Source organism: Vanellus vanellus (genome assembly GCF_965231255.1).
Source record: "Vanellus vanellus genome assembly, chromosome: 6".
NCBI lineage: Eukaryota > Metazoa > Chordata > Aves > Charadriiformes > Charadriidae > Vanellus > Vanellus vanellus.
Genome location: NC_138911.1, coordinates 31,341,450 through 31,363,702, shown reverse-complemented (window position 1 = coordinate 31,363,702; position 22,253 = coordinate 31,341,450). Strand labels below are relative to the sequence as shown.

The window sequence follows — 22,253 nt, the reverse complement described above, 5'->3', positions numbered from 1 at the left end:
AGGAAGTTATTGGAAGTGGTCAACATGGATTTACCAAGGGTAAATCATGCTTGACCAATCTGATAGCTTTCTGTGATGTTAGAACTGGTTGGCTGGATGAGGGGAGAGTCGTAGATGTCATCTACCTTGAATTTAGCAAGGCTTTTGACACCGTCTCCCATAACATCCTCATTAGGAAGCTGAGGAAGTATGGGCTAGATGAGGTGACAGCGAGGTGGATTGAGAGCTGGCTGTGTGACAGAACTCAGAGGGTTGTGATCAGCGGCACAGAGTCTAGTTGGAGGCCTGTAACTAGTGGTGTCCCCCAGGGGTCAATACTCGGTCCAATTTTGTTCAATATATTCATTAATGACCTGGATGAGGGGACAGAGTGCATCCTCAGCAAGTTTGCTGATGATACCAAACTGGGTGGGGTGGCTGACACCCCAGAAGGCCGTGCTGCCATCCAGCGTGACCTGGACAGGCTGGAGAGCTGGGCAGAGAAGAACCTAATGAGGTTCAACAAAAGCAAGTGCAAGGTTCTGCACCTGGGGAGGAAGAATGCAAAGCACCAGTATAGGTTAGGGGCAGACCTGCTGGGAAGTAGCTCGGAGGAGAAGGATCTGGGGGTCCTAGTAGAGAGTAAATTATCCATGACCCAGCAATGTGCCCTTGTTGCCAAAAAGGCCAATGGAATCCTGGGCTGCATAGGGAAGAGTGTGGCCAGGAGGTCGAGGAAGGTCATTCTCCCCCTCTACTCTGCACTGGTGAGGCCACAACTGGAATACTGTGTCCAGTTTTGGGCTCACCAGTTCAAGACGGACAGGGAACTGCTGGAGCGAGTCCAGCGAAGGGCAACTAAGTTGATTAAGGGATTGGAGCATTTGCCTTATGAGGAAAGGCTGAGAGAGCTGGGACTCTTTAGCCTGGAGAAGAGAAGGCTGAGGGGAGACCTTATTAATGCTTACAAGGATCTAAAGGGTGGGTTGAAGGAGGATGGAGCCGGGCTCTTTCCAATGGTTCCCAGTGACAGGACGAGGGGCAGTGGGCACAAGTTAGAACACAGGAAGTTCCATTCAAATACACGGAAAAACTTCTTTACGGTGAGGGTGACAGAGCACTGGCACAGGCTGCCCAGGGAGGCTGTGGAGTCCCCTTCTCTGGAGATTTTCAAGACCCACCTGGATGCAGTCCTGAGTGATGTACTCTAGGCAATCCTGCTTTAGCAGGGGAGTTGGACTAGATGATCTCTAGAGGTCCCTTCCAACTCTGAAACTCCATGATTCCACAAAATATAGCCTTTTCTGTTCTTGACATCTAAAATGCCTTCAAGTTTAAGAGCACAGTAGAAGAGATGAATAAATACAACCAGTTTTGCACCTTACCGGTGAAGTATGTGTCAGCTACCTTTACAGATTATCTTTCTGTGAAGAACAATCTGCCTTCACAACCAGTTACTCCAAAAGCAAGGATAACTTCCATTGCAAGTCTGCATGTTTTAGACTCAAATTCTACTGATAAATTTACTTTTGGAAGAATTTATTTTGCAAACAGTGTTAGATGTGAGGACACCAAACATCAAGCTGCTTCAGCATCAGCACATTACCCAATTTCCAGACACATATGTATTTTTTCACTATTGCTATTATTTTTATTTCAAGTTTTATTTTGTGACCGAATGCCATACTATGAACAGTATAGAAGACTAATACAAAGCTTATCTAGAGTTGGAGACTTCATGTCTGTTTGGTAACAGTACTCAGACAAATAATGACATCTGACATCAACTTACTTATCCAAAAAGAAAGTTGTTTTCATAAAAGTTGATGTTATCAGTTGGTTAATAGGCTAACACTTTCTCAGTGCTGCTAATACACTTTTTGGGGAGTATCAGCTTGCATTCAGCCTCCTACAGTCAGAATTAAAAAATTACCACATACCCTTTGAGCATTATCGATTGGCACTTGTGGTTAACACTGTTATAGCCCCAGTAGAGTTGGGCCTCAGGACAGAAATGGCCATTTTTCTATCTCTACCGCTACCAACTGACCCAAGATTCTCCTAGCAACCAGGTTAAAATTGCCTTTAGAGGAAGGATCCCTACAGACAAGGCTTCATATTTTAAGTCCTGTTAATTGAAAAACATTGCCCATTTTCAGTCATTGTTATTTTCCAGCTTACCCAGCAGTTAAGAATTATGTTGTCTGTGTCAGTGGATGTATCTTCACTTTCAGCAAAGGCAGTCACAGAGGATTTCGGGGAGTTTAAGTCTATGTATTTTAACACAAATTCTAATTGTTAGATTAATTATGAACACTACTGAATTTATGAGCCTGAAAATCTCCAGTTGGCATGACTGAACTAATTGCAAAAAGAAATTACAGACTTGTGCCTTATCATAACTGTGAGATCCTTCCCTCACTTTTGTATCCAGAATTGATTTTAAAAGAATCATGGTAGACCTTGTGGCTCCAGCATCCATAAAGACAAAAAAACCCAAACCAACACACAAGCTTTGCAAGTCACTTTTATTTAAACAGATAGTCCTCACTGTGTACTTACAACCTCTAATTACTTAATTTCTTGGTTTTTTTTTTTTTTTTTTTTGCTCCTTGAAGTGCCTTTTGAACACACCCTTTTGTCTTCAGGAACAAATGTATTTTTTAACCCCAGAAAATGAAAAAAAGATCAAACTTAAAATAAGACCGTGGGAGGAAGAAAAAGCTTGTCTTATACCTGCCTCCTGTAGGATCATTGCTTATGTTAACCTAGCGTGGGACCTAAGAACCACAAGGTAGAACATACCTTGAATAGCAAGAGTTTTGAAGCAACACATTCCTCCGCTCATGTTGCTAGTACTTCTTTGGTGCAGACACCATTATCTCTGTGCTAACAAAACAAACCACTTCACTGGAAAATAACTGTGTACTGAGTCGTCCAGTGCTTTTACAGGAAGATCTTCACTTGCACCACCTAGTCAGAGGCCTCTACAGCCTGTAGGTTCGCCATCGCTCTGAAATCAGCACCTGATCTTTGACCTGCAGCAGCAGCAGCCGCCTCCTGAAGGCACTTGGGTTGAGAGGAAGGGTGCTGACTGTAAAGGGACAAGAGCTGGAAACCATATCCAGGTAAAGGCTTCCTCTTCAGCTCCTCCTGTTCTGAGCAAGCCTGCCTCACTAAGAAAGAGGCAGGAAATGTTGTTTCATCTACTCAGTATGAAAATGGACTTTTCCAGGATAAGATCTGCCCCTTCGAGTCTTCTGAAAGTTTTAAGCTTTCCCACTTGAAGAATAATGGAAAACTGAGTTTGACAAGAAGAAAATTTTATTCATGATCAAGTTTTATGAAACAAGTAGAAGAGAAAAAAAAGCTTTCAATATCACCTTTAAAGAGGTGGACTTCATCCAGATTATTTCAGAATCAAACAAAAATTGTTCTCCAAAAGCCTCACACAATGTTCCCGCTAATATGCATTCTCACTTTGAAGACTCTCAGCTTTTTTCCTAGTTCAATTTCTATTAAACTCTTCACTTTGAAACAAACCTGTTCACATTCATAGCAAAGAGCTTATCTGCAAGGAGTCACATCAGAACAGTTGCAAAGTCAGAATCTGAAATAACTGCTTGAAGAATTAAACAAATTGGATAAACGTAACTGGACTAAAGGCAACTCACTGAAGGCAATTCATTCTCACTATAATTTAAGAAAATTAAATGAGTTACATAAGTAATCATTTCAGGAGGAAGTATGTCAGCAAGTAACTTGGATTATCAATCGCTTTCATTACCCTAACACCTCCTTTGTATTAAACAGTGCTCAAAGGCATCCATTTTTTATAGTTTTCCCCGGGCTCAGACTTCTCTTCAGCTATCTTCTTAAGGTACATCGGTAGGATTATCTCCATGCCTAAGCACAAGTCTCACACTTCACTTTCAGGCAGCCCACTCTGACACTTACCAGCAGAACCCCTGTGCCCATGTACAAGCTATTTCACAAAGATAAAGGCATCAAGGAATTAAAAAAAAAAAAAAAAAAGTCAGTTCCACAACACAATGCAAGAGTTGCTTGCCAAATTCAGAAAGAATTTTGATCTTAGCCTCCAGCAAAACAGGGAGGGGTTATCTGATTCTGCTTTGCTTGGAATAAATAAAGCTTATGACTTTAAAAATCTGAATGCCTGTCTATACATAGAGATTTAGAAATTACTAGAACAACTGGTAGAGCTTTTCCACAAACAGCAGAACACCCACTTTTGAAGACACCATCCTAAGAATAACCCCTCATTATTTTAGGCATAAAAATAAGATTTAGCCAATACACACACACAACTTATTGGATCACCTTTACGATATTAAGACACAGGAGACTCGACAACTCCATTCAGCAAAAACAGCCAAATCACAGCTTTGCCACAACAAATAAGCTGTCCATTTGGTGTCACACACCAGAACGAAGGGGGTAAGGAGAAAAGTACACACTCATTTCTCAAAATTGACCATTCCTACTACAACTCAATCCCAAATAACATCCTATCAGTGAATTACCAATACTAAAAAATTTAGAGGCTTTTAAAGCAAAGAGTAGGAATAGATTACAGTGTTTAAATGGCAAAAGCACCTGGACTGTATAATGGCACACATCATTCTGCATCCACAATAAAACTGAACCTACAACAGTTACGTTGGGAAGTTTTGGGCAAAACCAGACTCCTTTTAATAAAATCAAAGCATACATAATCCCATTAAGATTCCTCTAGATCAGCTGTCTTCATCACAGAACTAAAACTGGGAAACCACATGTTTCAAACTCTGCTGTTTACTGCCTATTTAAAGTCAGACTTGCACACAACAATGCTCAGTCACCACTCTTTAAAGAGAGACTGCAAACTAACAGACTCAGAAAATTCCATAGAAACGTTAAGGATAAAGTACTGAGGTATAGCTGCATAAACATAGCAGGCATCTTTACCAGGGAAAGAGATGAAATATTCAGATTCTTCTCCTAAGTTATATGCAACATGCAAGTTTACTTCAAAATAACTTTTAAAAACAGTGATTACTTGGCATTTAGCATTACAGAGTGTTACAGAAAAGTTGGCTGGAGCAGACTGAAATTAAACACTACCTCCTACCCAAATAAATTTCACTGAGTCTGTAATCATACAGCATTTCTTTCATGGCTAAAATTCTTTAGGTCTTCCATAAATACAAGGTGTTTACCTCACTAATAACTGGTCCATGTGATGAATTTTCAAACTTAATTGAGCTCAGCTACACTGGGTTTCCTTGCACAGGCTGTTTAAAGTTAACAATTTTTATTTTTTCCTAGAAATTCGGTACTCTTGGCAGACCTTGTTTGGGGACTAACAGCCTGATAATCAGCTACATTATCAGTCCAGACATGGGTACCTGATACTGCTATACTCTTTTGCTAGAAAGGTAAGTGGAAGTTAGCATTAAAAGGTACTGACTTGATGCTTCAGTAACACTGAACACAGTAACAGAGTGACCATGTCACAGCTATCGCCTGTAACAGGTTAGATACACTGAATTGATGGTTCCACATCTTTAACAAGTGAAATACAGTACCGAACAGTTAGGGAAAGTGGCTGCATCTGCACTTGCTGGTGCCTCAGGGTTTCAAGCAGAGACATACAAACTCTGCTGTGTTTGATGCAGCCTTTCTGAAAGCAAGAGCCAGTTAAATGAAGAAATTTCAGAAACTAATATATAAATGCTTGTTTTCATTACAGCACCTGTCTCAAAAATCAGTGCTTGCTGAGCTCTCTGTATTGTAAGAGGCAGCTCCTGAAATAAATAAGGTTTCCTCTTCCTTCCCCTAAGAGGCAGAGAGAAGGGCAGTCAGCAATGGCGTGAGATGAAAAGACATGAGGGACTCACAAGCAATAACATCCTTCCTCTCACAGCCTAAAGTTTGCCATGGCTCAAGCTTTTGCATAAGTGAAATTCTCTAACGCACCTGTTCCCATGCAAGCACGGCACTTGTTCCCTAGTCATGGCTACACAACTCAGGCACCTGACAGATCTCCTCAAAGCTGGCACTTCCCCACCACTACCCACCTAGCACCAACCTACCTGCCACTTGACCAAGTAACCCTCATTCAAAGAAAAAAAAAAAAAAAAAACAAACAAAAAAACCAACCAAACCTTACATACCAAGAGTGTTACATCTATACACTAAAGAAAAAGGAAAAAAAAAGTCCCACAGTTCTCAAGTCAGTCACCACAACTTCCACAATCATCTCTCCTCCTTCAGAAAAGGACCCTGACAACTGAGCCAGAAGGCCATCCTTGCCCTTGGCCACCTCTCTAGTCCAATGCATCTTCTATTACTTTTTTTGGAATGAGGAACATCTTCAAAGTGATGACATAAAACACTTCCCCCTCATAAAAGCTGAAATACTGTATTTTTTCAAGGGCAACTCCTTTTTTGTTTACTACTTTGTGCAACTTCCCCTCCTCCACCCCCAAACACACAAACAACCTTCTTGCTCTCCTACCATCCCAAAACTCATCCACGTGGAAACCTGACCTAGGTTTAATACCTAGGTTTAATCAGCTGCCTTGATTCCCTGCACTGGAGAACCTGGACTGATGTAAACTACGATCCCCTCACATTTAAGACTCGGTTGCAGGAGGTGGTTGTACCAATCCATTGCTTCCCTTAGTTCCCTTTCTCCCTTTCACCAGCATTTGCCAGACCACTTAGAGACAATTCAGCTCATCACAGCAGCAGAAAATACTCACTTTCTGCTGGTTTCATTGAACGGTTATGGTTTACGAAAGAGTCAAACACAAAAGACACAGAAGAAGCACAAGATGGGCAATGAGACCAGTTCTTCCAATGGCAGCAAACAGTCAGGTTAAGAATTCATGAGGTATCCTTAGACATCCTCAGCAGTGTCATTGCCAGGATCAAAAATACTTGTTAGTGAACAGGACTTGCTTGGGAAATACATTTTTGAGCTTACAGCTCATGCCCTGAGCTGTTTCATTTCTAGAATGTCGTAACACTGCCTAGAGGCACATCTACCACCTCTACTACCTCCTTCAGTGGTATTTTAGAAGGAATGACCCATGAACCACAGAAATGTTTTAAACTTCAAAAGAGGCTTACAACTATAAATCCCAAGGATGATAAGCATCTTGCAGCTTAGAGTGTGGCACCTTATCCCCAGAAAGTAAGAGGACTCGAGTCTCATCTGTGCTTTATTTGCTACCCTGAGCAGTAAATATTCTTTCTTTTCGAAGACATTCACAGAATCATCAGGGTTGGAAGGGACCTCTGGAGATCATCTAGTCCATTCTCGCATTCTTAACCTTTCACCACGCACCACACGAGAACCAAACCATGATTCACAACCCTGAGTCTGGCATGCCAAGAACCTGAACGTTAACGTTGCAAAATTTAAGCCTTCTGGATGTAACCCCAAATAACGTATTACTGGATAGACCTGTAGAACAAAATAAAAATTATGCCAGATGTCACAAGTTCGTCTTTCACTAAAAGAACCTGCACCTTTCCCCTTGAAGTTTATATGGGAAAAGGTTAAAGAAAATAAGAAGGAAAAAAAAAAAAAAAGAAAATAGAGAGGATCCACCAACCAGCTTCCTGTTCAATAAACCTGTGCCGCACCATGGAACATTTTAGTTTGCAAAATCAGCAAAGAATTTGCAATTTTCTTCAGCATCCTTTACTTTCTGCATACCACAAGAATTATATTTTGAATGAGTCCTCCACATTGGATTTATTTCATCGATTGAACACAGAATTATACAATCTGCTACTGTACTGCCTCTCTCCTTTGCTGTTAACCTGAATTTCTGACATTCAGATGTTCTATTAGCCACAGTTCAAGAAACGTTCTACTACCTGCTTAAAGACCACTACACAACGATACAGACTTACTACAAAATCAAAGGGAATTTTAAGCATGTTAAACTATTCTGATCACCTTTGAGATACACCATAAGTGATATTTCTATTCCCAAAAAGACAAGTAATAAAAACCTTAAATGGATGCAAAGAACTTCCCTATTTTTGCTACAAACTAGACTGAGAGTAATGAAATATGTTACAATCTAAACAGTAACTACCTCACACATTTTCCATATGTCTGAACTTAAATGATCCCAACTTCATTAGGAAATTATAACTAAGAAAATAATATATATTAATGATAGTTCTCTTGGTTAAGTCCTTTACAAATGTTATTGGGACTAAAGACTTGTGAGGGATGTATGAAGACATGAATTCCTACCTTCAGGAAAATAAAAACAACTTCTAAACTGCACAAAAGGAAATAATTAGCATTAAAGCCCAGGAACTTCTGTAACCCAGTTCCAAACTCAAAACAGCAGATAATGAAGTCCCCAAGGTAGAGTTATGCAATATCTAATTTAATACAGTAATGGAGCTTGCTCTAGCACCTAAGCATAAATGAGATTGATGTCCATACACTCCATAGCAGAATTACTACGGGAACATTACTTTTTAAATTTTCTTTTTAAACAGCCTATTGAAGCTAAATAAGTATTCATTAATGACACCAAACATGGTGACTAGTATTTGTTTGTTTTTAAAAGATGAAAACAATGTGGTGCTCCTCGGGGGGGGGGGGGGGAGAACAAAAAACTAAAACTTCCCTAAACTAGTGATTGTCTTCAATCATTCTGATGTGTCTAAAAGAAGCAAGAGCTAAGAATTACCAGAATTCAACAAACTATTTTGCTTAGATCTTAAGAGCTATTAAGTCCCGAGTGGTATGGTTATTCACAGCTCCATGTAAATAGCTGTCAGAGAAGCAATCCCAGCGTATTTTGCACTCGCACCACTCCCCACTATCTGAAAACAGAATGTCCCAAGAATTTGGCGTGCAGCTTTAAGCCAGTATTATTTAGAGCCCTACCAGCCATACATGCCTTATAAATGCTACATCACATGGTAAACCAAGGAAAGTGCAGTCTAAAAACACAATTTTCAGTCATGAACTGCTGTTGATATCCACAAATGCCACAAAGTATATCTAAAAGTCCTGGAAGATTAAACTAATTCTAACCTGAATTTCAAGATACTATGGCTATAGCCATTTTACAACTACCATAGAACAGCAGTCCTCAGGATTTGGGGATGATATGACGCAAGACTGGCAGGCGCCAGTCCCTTTCCACTGAAGAAACTGGGACAGCAATTCACAGTAGATTGATCTAGTATCTCTGCTCAAAACTAGACCGGCTGCCACACCATCTCAAATAGATGAGTCAACAAATCATTAGCTATTTCATGAAGATAAAGGCAAATGTAGTTGCAACTAATCAGTTTTTATATATATGTGATATGTCTCGCAGCAGAAATACGCACATTAGAATGTTGAAACACCATCTTTGGAGTGGAAAGGAAGCTTACACAGAATTTACCTAGACACTGAAGCAGTAAACTGAACAATAAGCGATCATTTATATAAAAGCCATAGTAAGACGACTGGAGTAAGCATGTTTGTACATTTTCAGATGCAACTAAAGCCAGGGACTTGAGAAGGGAACAAAAAACCCAACCCCATAGCCTAGCTCCATAAAAGAAATGAAGGTTTCCATTCTTTGTGGAAAAACTGAAGGAAGGAAGATTTGGGTGCTACTGGTGTTGGTTCCCCCCCCCTCCCGCCCCCCCCCAAGGTAACATTATCATTAGCAAGATAAACTGTATCTTCACAATCACCTCATTAATCATTTTAGCATTTGCCTACATTTTGCCCACACCAATTGGTTCCATTTCCCACTCGATCTAATACTGTAAAAAGCAAGACACCCATTCAAATACTACTATTTACTTGTGGTTAGAGGGCTGCACAGCCTTTACGTGCAGAAACCCTTACTTCTAGGGCTATTATGCAAGGGGACAAAACACAGTCTGGCCACTGGATAGTGATACACTACACAGGGAGGAAGGGCTAAGGCAATGAGCAGAACCCAGTTGGTTCAGACAACATCTTTTCATCTACTAGAAGCAGACAGCAAGACGATGGGGTAATAGTCAGGAGATGTACCATCACTGATGCCTTTGAGATGCGTTCTCATCTGTGAAACCTACGTCCTATGGCAAGACCATCAGCAGCTGGCTGCTCACATAACCAGAGCTACAGATGCCTCCCTACGGAAGAGGCACAGAGCCATCATAACGAGCCTGTGCCACATTATTGGTGGCCTCTCTCCTAGGCAGAGATCACTTATGCATCTAGAAGAAACTCCCAGGAAAGAGCTCCTGATGCATAATCTTCACCTCAGGTGGGACCTTTTGAGGGTGACAGAAGCAAGCAGGACTACTTCCAAAATGTACTAGCTCATAGTTTCATTAGTCATATGCACCGGATCCGTGTCACTTCCTTTTAGGAACAGCACAGCCCCTCTGCTCTTTCTCCCCCACCCAAAGCTCCAGTGCTAGCACTTGCAGAAGTGGAAACAGGGAACTGATTCTGCTGGGAAAAAAAAAAAAAAAAAAAAAAAACCAAACCAAAACACAACAACAAAAAGAAACACCACCTGGAATATACAATCAAACAGTCCCCGGACGCTAAACTGCCATTCAGAAGTGCAAGGAGCTTAGCCATCATCAGGCAAGACTGGAGACAAGTCACGATCCAGCATCTCAGACAATTCCAGGATACATCGTATTTCCAAAAAGTTTCTTACCTCTGAATACCTTTTTTTTGTCTGAAATGCAGGAGATGAAAGAGGGTAATAAACTATCAAATCAACCAAATTCCTGCAGGTGAGAGACAACATCTAACAGGAGAAGGTAAGCTGTTTTGTGAAAAACTTTTTTTCCAACCAAGTGACCATACTCATTCACAGCAAAGCACTGCAGTACCTTATAACGAAATTAAGACAGAAAATTGAGGAATGAGGAAATTAAGACAGACTCAGATAGATCTTCATCCCGGATTTCCTCAAAAAAATAATTACTTTGATCAACTTCCTTATCATCCTTAGGATTTTCAAAACAAGAATAACACATCCACGGTTCACAGGACCTTGCTGTATTTGGTGTATCTGTATTTCTACCTCAGCACTGCCTGCCTCAGAAGAATGGAAGAACTAAATCTATAGCAATTTAGCAGTTGTTAAATTAGCATGTGTTGGAGCCGAATTCTTTTTTTTCTCTCCACTTGAATAATGAATATTGTTTACTCTGTAAGATTTGCAGAATTGGGTCCTTAGCTTAAAGTCAACAAATACTGTAGGCAGACAAACCATGTTGACTTTTTCTAGTCCCAGTTACGTTCCTGGTCTGTGCACGGGCAAGATACTAAACACTATGTGGATACAACTACCTTGAGAACAAACTCTTGCATGCAAAGTAAATGATGTCGAAAGCGAGAGTTAATAACACAGAGAATAACTGATTACAACTGAAAATAAAATTGAAGTACAGGACCAAGTCTGAAATGTGAGGTAATGAACATGAAACCATATTATATCTGTATCAACAGCTAAGATTGTGCATTTAAGCAATAAAGGTCATTTCTGAGGCACAAAGTTTGTACTTTTAAGAGCAAGGAAAACTTTCAGATAGTACTGTGCATACACTTCTTTAAAGGAGTGTACCCTACATTGCTAGACAATAAAGAATTATTTATATATTTTTGGTGTTCGAGCTTGTGCCAGGCCAATCTTACAGGCTTTTGTTTTTTGTTTAATGCCTTTGAACAATTATGAACATTTGTGTTGCAGTATTGAGGAAAAAATAACAGTGACCTTATTTGGAGGCCAACACTCACAGACTTTGAGTACTCCTTATCAAAATCCAAGACACAAAGTATTCAGGTTAGTAAAAGGCTAAAATAAAACCTAAAAGTTATCTTGATGTACCACTGTGCTATTCTGGGGGCAGCACAGAAATTACTTAGCTTAGTTACCATCCCATTCATTACAGTCTGGTGAAGGAGCCTCTAAGGCCATCTAAGATAGCAGGTCACAATTTGCCTAGACACAATAAAAATTGAAGGAAAAAAAAAAAAGGAAAGAGAGACACATAATGCTATTACAGACATTTCAATGAAATGATAAACAATTCATATTCAATATAAGCACGATGCATCTATCCAAAACACACCCAGAGAGTTTGACAAAGCATTCAGTGACTGTTTGCCAGCTGCGTACAGTAAATCCAAGACACAGCTTACACAAAAAAAAAAATATATATAATCAACTATGAAAAGCCCGTTATAAAAACAACTATTTTATAGAAGTTTTCAATAAATATCCTGTCAAAAAGATATAGGCCAACCGAATTGCAGTCCTTCATTCCCTTACACGAGGCTGGCTTTGTGCTACCAAGCTAAGAGAAACGCGCAGGGCTGCCCAGTTGCTCAAAGACTGAGTGGCTTTTTACAGGCTACATTCTTTACACAGGAAAATCCACACATGGCACAGTTGAGAGGTGCTTTAAACAAACAAATTGTCTCTGAAAAACAAATTCATGTCATCTAAAAAAAAAGAGCAAGTAATCCTAATGTGTAAATAAATAATATGTATACAAATGTCATGACTCTCTTTCAAAGCCACCCCGTGCAAATCCAGTTAAAGAAAGTGCATGTTGCATAAGAGATGCTTTTCACGTAGTCACTGCAACCTATGGAGATACACCAAAATTTATAGACACAAGCAAAATTGTACACTTAATATTAAATTAACCTCTGATAATGTTCAAGGCCTGTTAATACGAGAGCGTGAACAATTAATTCTATTAACTACACTGCTGATAATTCACTGGGGGGGAAGGAAGGAAAAAAAAAAAGCCAGATATTAGTAAATATCTGCTAAAATACAAAAAGCAAAACCAGTATCAAAACCACTGAATCCTATAAAACCTGGTCTATGTAAGACCTTAAACCAGATACTCTAATTCTCATATATGGCATTTTCAGTCTGGGTTTGGGAATTTGAAGCACAGGTGAAATACGTTTCAACCTCAAAGGTGATGACTCAACATAAATGCAGACTCTGCATTGATCAGGACTAGAAGGAAGAACCCATACAGGACCCCCAGCCCAGCACAAAGCACTAAACCTTGACTAGTACCACCTTAATGATAGCCAAATTCTTTCTTGGGCTTTTTAGACCAGATTAAGCCTCACAGGCTTTCTGGAAACAGCATCACATCTCACTCCTGTAAATGAAAAACAGCAGAAAGATCATGTTAAGCAGGCTTTGACAATAAAATAGCCAGCCTTAAAAAAAAAAAGTATATACTTTACAAAGGCCCATTAGTAAAGCAGGTGAAAAGGCTGCAAAATTCATCTATTCCACTGCCGAGACATAGGCCAGCCACAACTCCCAGAGCACAGCCTATACGGCTCTATAGCCCTGCAGCTACAGCGACCTGTACAAATCAAATGAGTATCAATTGTCTTTTTATGAGAAAAAAAGTACCCACTGATTATTTTCCACAGAATGTAGGTTATTACTTTGAGTAAGAAACAAATATTGGAGCAAAAAGCCAAGCCAGCAATTAAGTTTCACGGGACTACAGTATTTGGGTATTTGCTTCACATAATCCCGTCTAGTGCTACCGAGTTCCTGAAGAAAACATCCAAGAACAAAATTAGAAGATTGCTGTTAAACACATTTAGAAGGAAGGAACATACTTGCTTTTCCCTCATACTGTGCATACAAGGTAAAAATACAAATCCAACACTTTTACCATTAGTTACTAAACAAAAATTAGACCCAGCCAATATCAATTGTGAACCAAGTTTCTATTTGTGTCATTCTTCTGTAGAGAGAACAAATTCCCGTGTCTCCACGGATTTTTACTTCAGCAGTTGATGAATTAATGCCTTTGAAAGCAGACTATCCTCACTCAAAATCTTAAGTCAACACACAAAGCTATCAGCTAACTAAAGACCCAAGCATTTAACAGCCACTAAGCATTCACTTGCCAGGCAAAATGAGTAACTGGGAGAGTCTGGCAGTTATACACTCAGTGGTGCCCATCAGCAAACTGCACAGCCTTGGTAAAGTCAAGGTATCGCTAGTCCTGGTGGATTACGGAAACCAACTTCTTTAACAGTCTGAAATCAGTTCACTGCTGAGAGTGGAGCCTCAACACAGGCTTGAACTGCATTAATCAAGTTTAAACAATGTTGAAAGTAGAAGGAAAGAGACCCCCTTAAGGTTTGTGGGTTTTTTTTCCCTAGAAAAATAAACTAATTAAAAGTGGTCACATCCAGATTAAGAACAGTTCACATAAAGTAAGAGTGGTTCTAGCCAAGTGCACCAGTATATATTTTTTCTCAATAGCCTCAGAAATACTTGTAGCTCCTAGATCTGTACCCCTGTGAAGAAGCCCAGGCCATTGACCAAGTATGTATCTACCGAAAGCAGTTCTGATTAATAAACTTTCTGGGTATAGCAAAAGATTAAAGGGTATCATTTACAATCCAGTTCGCCAGGAAGTTACAGATTGTTGTTTCCTAGAAAAGAAAAGGTAACCAGAAAAAATTCCAAACAGTTTGGTCCTAGTCTTAACACACTATATTTGATATTACTATTTCACTTAGAAGGCTAATACCTTTGGTTCTGGCTTCAATATCAAAACCCACCAGCAAAGTCTCAAAAATCCTACATATTCAGCACTCAAAGAAGCCAAGAGCTTGTTTCTGACCCCCCAAACTCTGAAATGAACAGCTTCACACTTTCTTCAAGAGCACCTTTACATTTTGGCATCCATATTCCTCTTTCAGCCAATTTCTCACATACAAAACATTTGTCCTGACACACTTTCAGTCGCAACTCTGCAGAAACAGAAGATATATAAATTACTATCCAGAAACATCTTTAAGCCATCACATCTAATAACTACAGAACACCAGGACTCTACAAAGAATTACTCTGTAAGGACAAATGCTGAACAAAGCAATTCAAGTTTTCACAGAGGTATCTCCTACAACACACTTAAAAGGATTCTGGATGAATGTGTAACTGCAGTTACACATGACATGATGCCATTTATACTTCTAGAGTGATGACAGCCTATTAATGCTTGCGAGTCTTGGTCAATAAAAATGAAAAGGAAAAAAAAAAAACCCTCTGCCTCCTGCACAGTGGAATATTCTTCCTGATCTTGCTCGTTATGAAAGTTTTCTTCTTTCTGATGCAGCATCTGCTTTAACTATACACCGTAAAGAACATCAGTTCAAAATGGGTATTTCATGGATCCCACAATTAAGATGAGAACAAATCCTCTTCCAGACATAGCTGTGTCAGTCTGAGGTTACTGCGCTTAGCCCACCCCTAGCTCATCATCCTCCACTTGCCGCTGTTACCACCCACATGAATGTGCCAGCTGAGAAAAACAGAAGAGTCTCCAATTTATTTGAGGTTTTATCAGCCAAGCCATCTTAAAACAGTTTGCTATACATCTTTGTTAACCCAAGTCATGTCGATGGAAATGTACGGTTCCAGAAAAGCTCAAGGAAATTTAAAATCAGAGCTACTATGGCCCCATCTCCCATCCCCTATCTCATTCACTTCAATGGGAAGCCCCTTTCCCACCCCCTGACCTGAATGGTCAGCCAGTTCAGAAACATGATCCAGCCAAAACCCAACAAAACAAGAAAGCAATTCATTACCAGCCTGATTAAGTCCCTGACTTTGCTTAACTCGCAGCCACAAAGGCTTCCTTGCCAGCAGCGGAAGATGCACAGTAAAGAAGGAGGCACGACCACCACAGCCCCAATTTAAGCTGCCAAGTTTAGGCAAGCTTAGGCAAAACAAAAATAGAGCTGCTTCAGAAAAGAGTGGTCACAGCCTCCTCCTATACGAGCAATAACATTTGCATAGCCGTGAAGTCAGCCAGTTGATCCAACTGAAGCTCAACATTTTTCTGTACCACTTTTCAACTGGATCAGCAAAGAAGGACTAACACAGAAAAACAGCTCCTTTTGGCGAAAGCATCACTAGAGAAATCAAAGCTGCCCTGGTGGTAATGCAACAACATGACTGTAGAGGACATGTTAAGTCTTAGCTTGATCATTTATGTTCGGTACTCTGTAGGAGAAGAAAGGCAATACGCTCTAATGTCACTTACTAAAATTGAGATCTCTGGACTGAACAAGTAATCTATAAATTTAACATATGGTCACTGATAAGCGGGCAAAATAAAATATAAATAACCTTTGATTCCCCCCCCCCCTCAAAAGAACAAGGTCAGCAATGTGTCAGATGAGTGCAATAAGTAGGACAGGACCCCAAAGTCAGCAATTAAACCAGCTTAGGCTGTCATGAGAATCTCTTACCTGAGAGATTCTGTAAAACACCTTTTCTAGAAAGCAGAAGATATAATTTCTATAGCATTAGGGAAATATATTTTTTTCCAATATTATGCAGCTCCACCAATATTACTGGTGAAATAAAAACAGCTACAGGCAGAATTCAAGAATCCTGTATGGTGCTGTAACAAGCTCTTACAAACACACGGTAAGAAACCTACAACAATATGTTTTCCTGATAGTACCTTTTCCTAGGAGGCAAGCACTTTTGCAAGGATAGTCACTGTCATTTCAGAAAGTTTTTATCCCACCACACTCATTATGGTAGGAAAGAAAAGTACTTACAGATCATTCCAACACCAAGCAGCTGTATCAAACTACAAAATGTAATACTTAGAAGTCTCTTGAGTTTTAAGAGCCCAGCGTGGCTTGTTGGTTCGGATTTTTTTTCCTCCCTAAATGCATAATGCTGTCAGCTGCCAATACAAAACCAGAAGGTTTCACAATGCCAGGGTGAGAAGATAAACAAACTCGTCTACTCTATCTAGTTTACATGCATTTTCAGTTTCCACACATTTAAGAGAAGTAATAAATGCAGGAAAGTAATTCCCAGGCTGAAAAATAAATTTTCTGCTAATAAGGATTTAAATGGCTGATTTGAATTGCACTTCGTATGTATACTTTAGGAAAACATTCTTTGATGTGTTATGTTTGGAGTTCTGTAAATCAGAGTTTTCACTGAGGCTTAAAACCAACACCTTATTCAATTACAGATTAAAAAGAATTTACTGTAGGGATAACTCAGGCTATCAAAAGAGTTTGGGAATCACAGGCAAGGATGAACACATCTCAAATTCATTTCTTTTGGACCTCGTTCACATTATTTTTTATTTCTTCTGTAAGATTTTTGCTAAGGGAAAAAAAAAAGCATTTCCACAGAGAATTGCCAAGAGATGAAGAAATGGAAAACACACACTGATGAGCAGAAAAACAATACTGTTTCTCTATGGTAACTATTAACTTCTGCATAATCATAAAGACCGTTTTAGCAGTAACCATAGATCAATAAGTCAAATAGAACTGATGAGTCAGAAATCCATTTAAATATTTACACTTTTTGCTACAAGCCATACCTAGAGTAACATTGTAGCCAAACAGAATGACTGTGCCTTCCATTTTACCTATTCTCCCCATTTGGGAGCCTATGTAGAGAAGCAGGAAGATCAAAAATACAACACAACAACAAAGCAAAACAAAACCAAACCCCTTAACGGTACAATCAGACATTGTTCACAGTTGTATCTCCTAACCTGTACAGCTGAATTAAGAAACACTGACAACAACCTCAAAACACGGTAGCACACAGAAATTACTCCAAAAGCTCCCTTATCACCTCATAAACCATTAATGAGCAGGTTACATAAATCTACTGGACCGAAGGAGTTGTAGACCAGAGCTGCTGCAAGACATTAACTCTGCTCTGAGGGATGCATCATTTCATTCTCGAAGACTGCTCCTCTCCATAAACCCAATAAAAAAAAAAAAAAGGGGGGGGGGGGGGGGGATGTTAAGCGCATTCCAAGCAGAAGCAGCGTTTTAACCCGTCGTTAGCTACCGAAATCCGAGGGAAGCCACGCTCGCCCGTGGCCAGCGCAGCCCCGGGCACACAGCAGCCCTCCGCCCGACCACGCTGTTGCTCATCAACCATCTCCTGCGCGCTGCGGGGCGCGATGAACCCGCGGCCGCCTCTTCCTTTGTGCGGCCCGGCGGGTGCTGCACAGCCACAGAGGGACCGGCGGAGCCGCCAACCGGGTGAAAAAAAGACGAGTTTCGGCTGCATACAGGGGTGGGGGGCCTTCCCCTTATAACTCCCGCGGCGGGGCCGGGCCGTCAGCGCCCCCGCCTCGGAGCCTCTCGTCCCGGCGCCTCCCAAACTTCACGGCGCCCCAGCCCCGGCTGAGAGGAGGCGGAGGATTTCGGGGAAGCCCAAAGTTCCCGCAGACCCGGCTCCCTCCCCCCCCCCCCGGACTGGCTGCCGCGGCCGCAGGCAGGGGCGGGAGGCGATACAAAGCGCCGCGCACGGCGACAGCCGGCCCGGGAGCGGCCGCGCCGGGGGGACCCTCTGACGGAAACCTGGCCGGGATTCAAGGCCTAGGAGCGACCGCAGGCACAGGCGGCCCCAGGAGAGGGAGACAAGGAAGCGGCAGCGCCCCCGGGGCGGGGGAGAGGTAGGGGGGTGGTGGTCGCTCCCCAAGGCCGGTGGCTCGGTGCTCCCCGCCGGGCCTTCGTCCCCGCGGGCTCCACCTGCGCCGGGCCCCCGCCCTACCCCACCCCACCCCGGGGATCGCGCCGGGGCCCACCCCGCTGCCCCCCGCGGCGGGGACCGGAGGACGCCCCCGCCTCTCCCCCGGCCCCCACACGCAATTCCCCGAGGCGCCACCGCCCCCCCACTCGCCGGCCCCCTAAGGCTTCCCTCACCGCCGGCGCCCCCCCCCCGCCCCGCGCCCCCCGAGCCCGGATCCCCCCGCACCCCGCGGGGCTCGCACACCCCCGCCACGCCCGCCCACAGCTCCAGCCCCCGCCTGTCCGCGGCGAAGGCCCTACCCCGCACCGCGGCCCGGCCGCGCTCACCTGCTGCCCACAGCCTCCTCCCTCCAGCGTCTCCTCAGCCGCCCGTCGCCACCGAGCAGCGCCGCCGCCGCCGCCGCCGCTCCCCCCCCTCCCCGCCCCCCCGGCAACTGCTCCCGCCCCCGCCGCCTGCCACGCCCTTCCCGGCGGTCCATTGGCCACCCGCCCCCTGGTCAGGCCTTTGGATTGCTACGAGGAGCTGCTCGTCAAAGTTCCAACCCCGCCTCTCTCCGCCCACGGGTCCCGGGTGTTTTATTCACGCCGGGGCTTTGGCGCCCCCACTCTTCTGCTGCCGCTCCTGATTGGCTGAAGCGGTCGTAGCAGAGTGCCAGGATAGGTTGCCAGGAGTGCCAGCTGCGGGCGATGGGCCCGCCTCCCCACTCGGGGTTAGGTTACGTCGTCGCGGCGAAGGGTTGGGGTGCGCAGTGGGAAGGCGGGTGGCCGCTACCTGGGCCGGGCTGGCAGGGCCGCCCTGCGGGGGTGAGGGCAGCGACCCGCCCGCCTCCCGGAGATCCTCCGGCCGGCGTCCTACTGACGCGGGAAGCGAGGAGGGTGCCTTGCGGAGAGCCGCACAGCAGAGCGTCTCGTCCGTGGGTGTCGTCCCCTCGCAGCAGCGAGGCAGCTTCTGGGCAGGCGGGGCCGCAGGGCAGAGCCAGCCCCCCGGCTTTGGGGGTTCCCTTCTCCGAAACTGCGGGGTGCGGGCGGCTGGGCCCCGCGCCACCGCCTGCCATGAGGGAGAGCCAAAACCTGTCACCCCTGTGGGGGCTTTTTCCCAAGCGCGGAGACCCCCTGGCAGCTCCCGGAGAGCCCTGGCAGGGGCTGGCGGCAGGGGCGACCGAGGAGGATGGCTCCCACGGGCCCACCTCGGATTCCCCCCAATGAGCCCCCACGTGTGATAACTGTCGCCTTCCCCATGGGCTGCCGTGAAACGTGCTGCCAGTGCCTGCACCCCAGAAACTGGGCTCGTGATGCCCTCCATCAGCTGGAGGGCGGCTTTGTGGGGAGAACGCCAGCAAGGTCCTCTGCCGTGCGTTTAGCTCCCGTGACCGGGGCTTTCTGAGGTCCAAAATGTTCTTTCCTTCCTTCAGCCCAAGAAGCACCAGCCTGCCTCCATTTTCAGCAGCGGAGGAGCTGCCAGGTGCTGAATTCAGCAGGGAGGCCGCGCTTCAAAGGGAGGTTACCCAGGGGAATCCGTGGCGTGCGGCACCCGTGTGGCTGCGCGAACTGGGCCTGGCCCGGATGTCTTATCCAGAATGCATATTTCCAACAGCTGCCTCCTCTCCCCCAGACTTTCAAGCAACTACTTCATCCAAAATGCAAGCCAGAACAGTTCCTGGAGCATTCAGCTGCAAAAAAAGAAAAAAAAAACAAAAACAAAAAAAAAAAAAACACCACCACAACCCAAAACCCTCAGGAAATTGAAATGCGAAGATTACATGAGGTTTCTCTGCATCATTATCTTCTCCCTGCGTGCACCATCCCCCTTATTCCTCTTTGTTTCTGAATTGAGCAAAGAAGCAGAGCAACAAAGAACATGGGCCTTAATGTTAACTGGCAAAGATCCAGAAAAGAAAGCAACTGAAATTGGTGAGAATTTCAGAACATTGTGTGCAAAAATCATTTACCAAGTTCACATAGGAGGTGCTCAGTGTCATGAGTGTGACCTGGCTCTGAGTTTCAGACTGATGCTCTGACCCCCAAATCATCCCTTGCTCACAAATTAAACTAAGAAGATACTTTTTTTTTTTTTTTTTTCCCCTTATGTCTTTTTGCATAACCCTCTGCTTGGAAAGCAAAACCAAAGCAGAGAGCTGCCTTCCCTCTCACAGTTGCTTCTCAATTACTTTCATACCGCTGCTCTCAGCCAGCACCACAACACGGCTATGTTTGAGCGAAACGTGTTCCAAAATGACTAGACAGACAAGACGTTTCTACCTGTCCTGAATTTTCTTCTGATTTAATGAAAACATTCCTGACCTGGCATAGCTCTTAAAATATTGCATTCTCAGTAGCTTCGGCATAACTCTTCATCTTATTCACAGTCTCTGGATTCCTGACAAAAATTTTTTATAAAATATGGTGCCCTAAACTTTAATGTCTAAGGAACGATTCCCATATTATAAAGATGTCCTACTTCCAAATTAAAAGTATTTGAGGGCTGGCAAGGAAAAGGCCAGGACATGCTATTGCAAATAAAGTTCTAATGTATGCTTCAGCTATATATAGCTCTTAGAAATATTTATTAGCTAGTTAAATTGATTTGTTGCTATTACCGCTTCTCTGCTCGGCTGTTTGTATCTCTCCCTAACTTGACCTCCCCGTATAGTCACTGGTAACCGAAGGGAAAGGGGGCTGTGGTGGGAAAGGAAAGGAAGATGACCCTATAGGTCACCTAGCTGGACAAGCTGAGCATCTGACATAGCAAACTGCGCATTCGCAGTGCCGGGCTGCGAGTCCGAGTCACGTTCTGCGTAGTCAGTCTTCCCACAGAGCATTTCCATGACAGGGGGGAAATTAATTCTCCACGGCCTGATGCTGGAAGCAGGGCTTCAAGGTGCTTTAATCCTCACGGATAACACAGAATCGGGAGAGACTTCATAGCATTCCCAAGAAACCCAACCCAATTTCCCCCCTTTCCACCTTGTCTTTAAGACTGAGAACAGGGCTCTGCAGATAATATGGGGGATTAATGGGCTTGGCTGTTCCTGTCATAGCCACTTACTCCTTTCAGTGATGCCTTTCTAGCCGAGATCCTCCCCGGTCTCAGCGGAACGGCAGGATGGTACGCTATTCCCTAAGGACCTGAGAGTATATTACACACGCACTCACCGTTCTATGATTCTATGATTCTATGATAATGCAAACTCCATATCCTCATTGCAGATACCCGGAGGCTTAACATCATTCTCCCCTATTGGCTATCTAAAACAACGTCAGTGATTAAATCTCCCTTCTCTAATCACACCATAATATTATCCCTTCCAGGAACAAGCCATACGAGTATAAATACTACAACATAAGCATTTTTATGCCGCTATTAGTGCTCACCCAAGAGGAATTCCATTTTTTTGACAATGCAGTCAAAAGAGCGGGAGCTTGTGGGTGGGGATGAGCGCTGAAAATGTTCAAAAATACTTCTAGAAGGTGCCATATTGTTTAGCAGCAATACAAACCTACCACGGGAAGCAAATAAGCGAGTACCATCTATCATGCTCTGAGCAGATTTGAACAATATGGTTGCTAACCCAAGACAGCCTGTTTGCTGCGTCAGAGGTGAGCGAGCAATTTAAGAGTACTTCTGAAAACCTTCAGTACAGGCAGCTTTTACAGGAAATAAAAGGTAAAGTCTTTTGCGAGG

At 43.3% G+C, this 22,253-nt stretch overlaps 1 protein-coding gene across 4 annotated transcripts in view; it reads right to left on the bottom strand.

Annotated features, from left to right (window-relative positions):
* The window catches only part of NUMB (NUMB endocytic adaptor protein), a 232,027-nt gene that overhangs the window by 80,165 nt on the left and 129,609 nt on the right, over window positions 1-22,253 (bottom strand). For 3 of the 4 annotated variants that reach the window (XM_082484876.1, XM_082484873.1, XM_082484875.1), the window contains exon 2: window positions 13,080-13,167. The gene's annotated coding sequence lies outside the window, so the exon portion shown is untranslated. Of the gene's footprint in view, window positions 1-13,079; window positions 13,168-18,898; window positions 18,920-22,253 lie in introns of those variants that run through there. The other variant, XM_082484874.1, reaches the window with a different exon arrangement.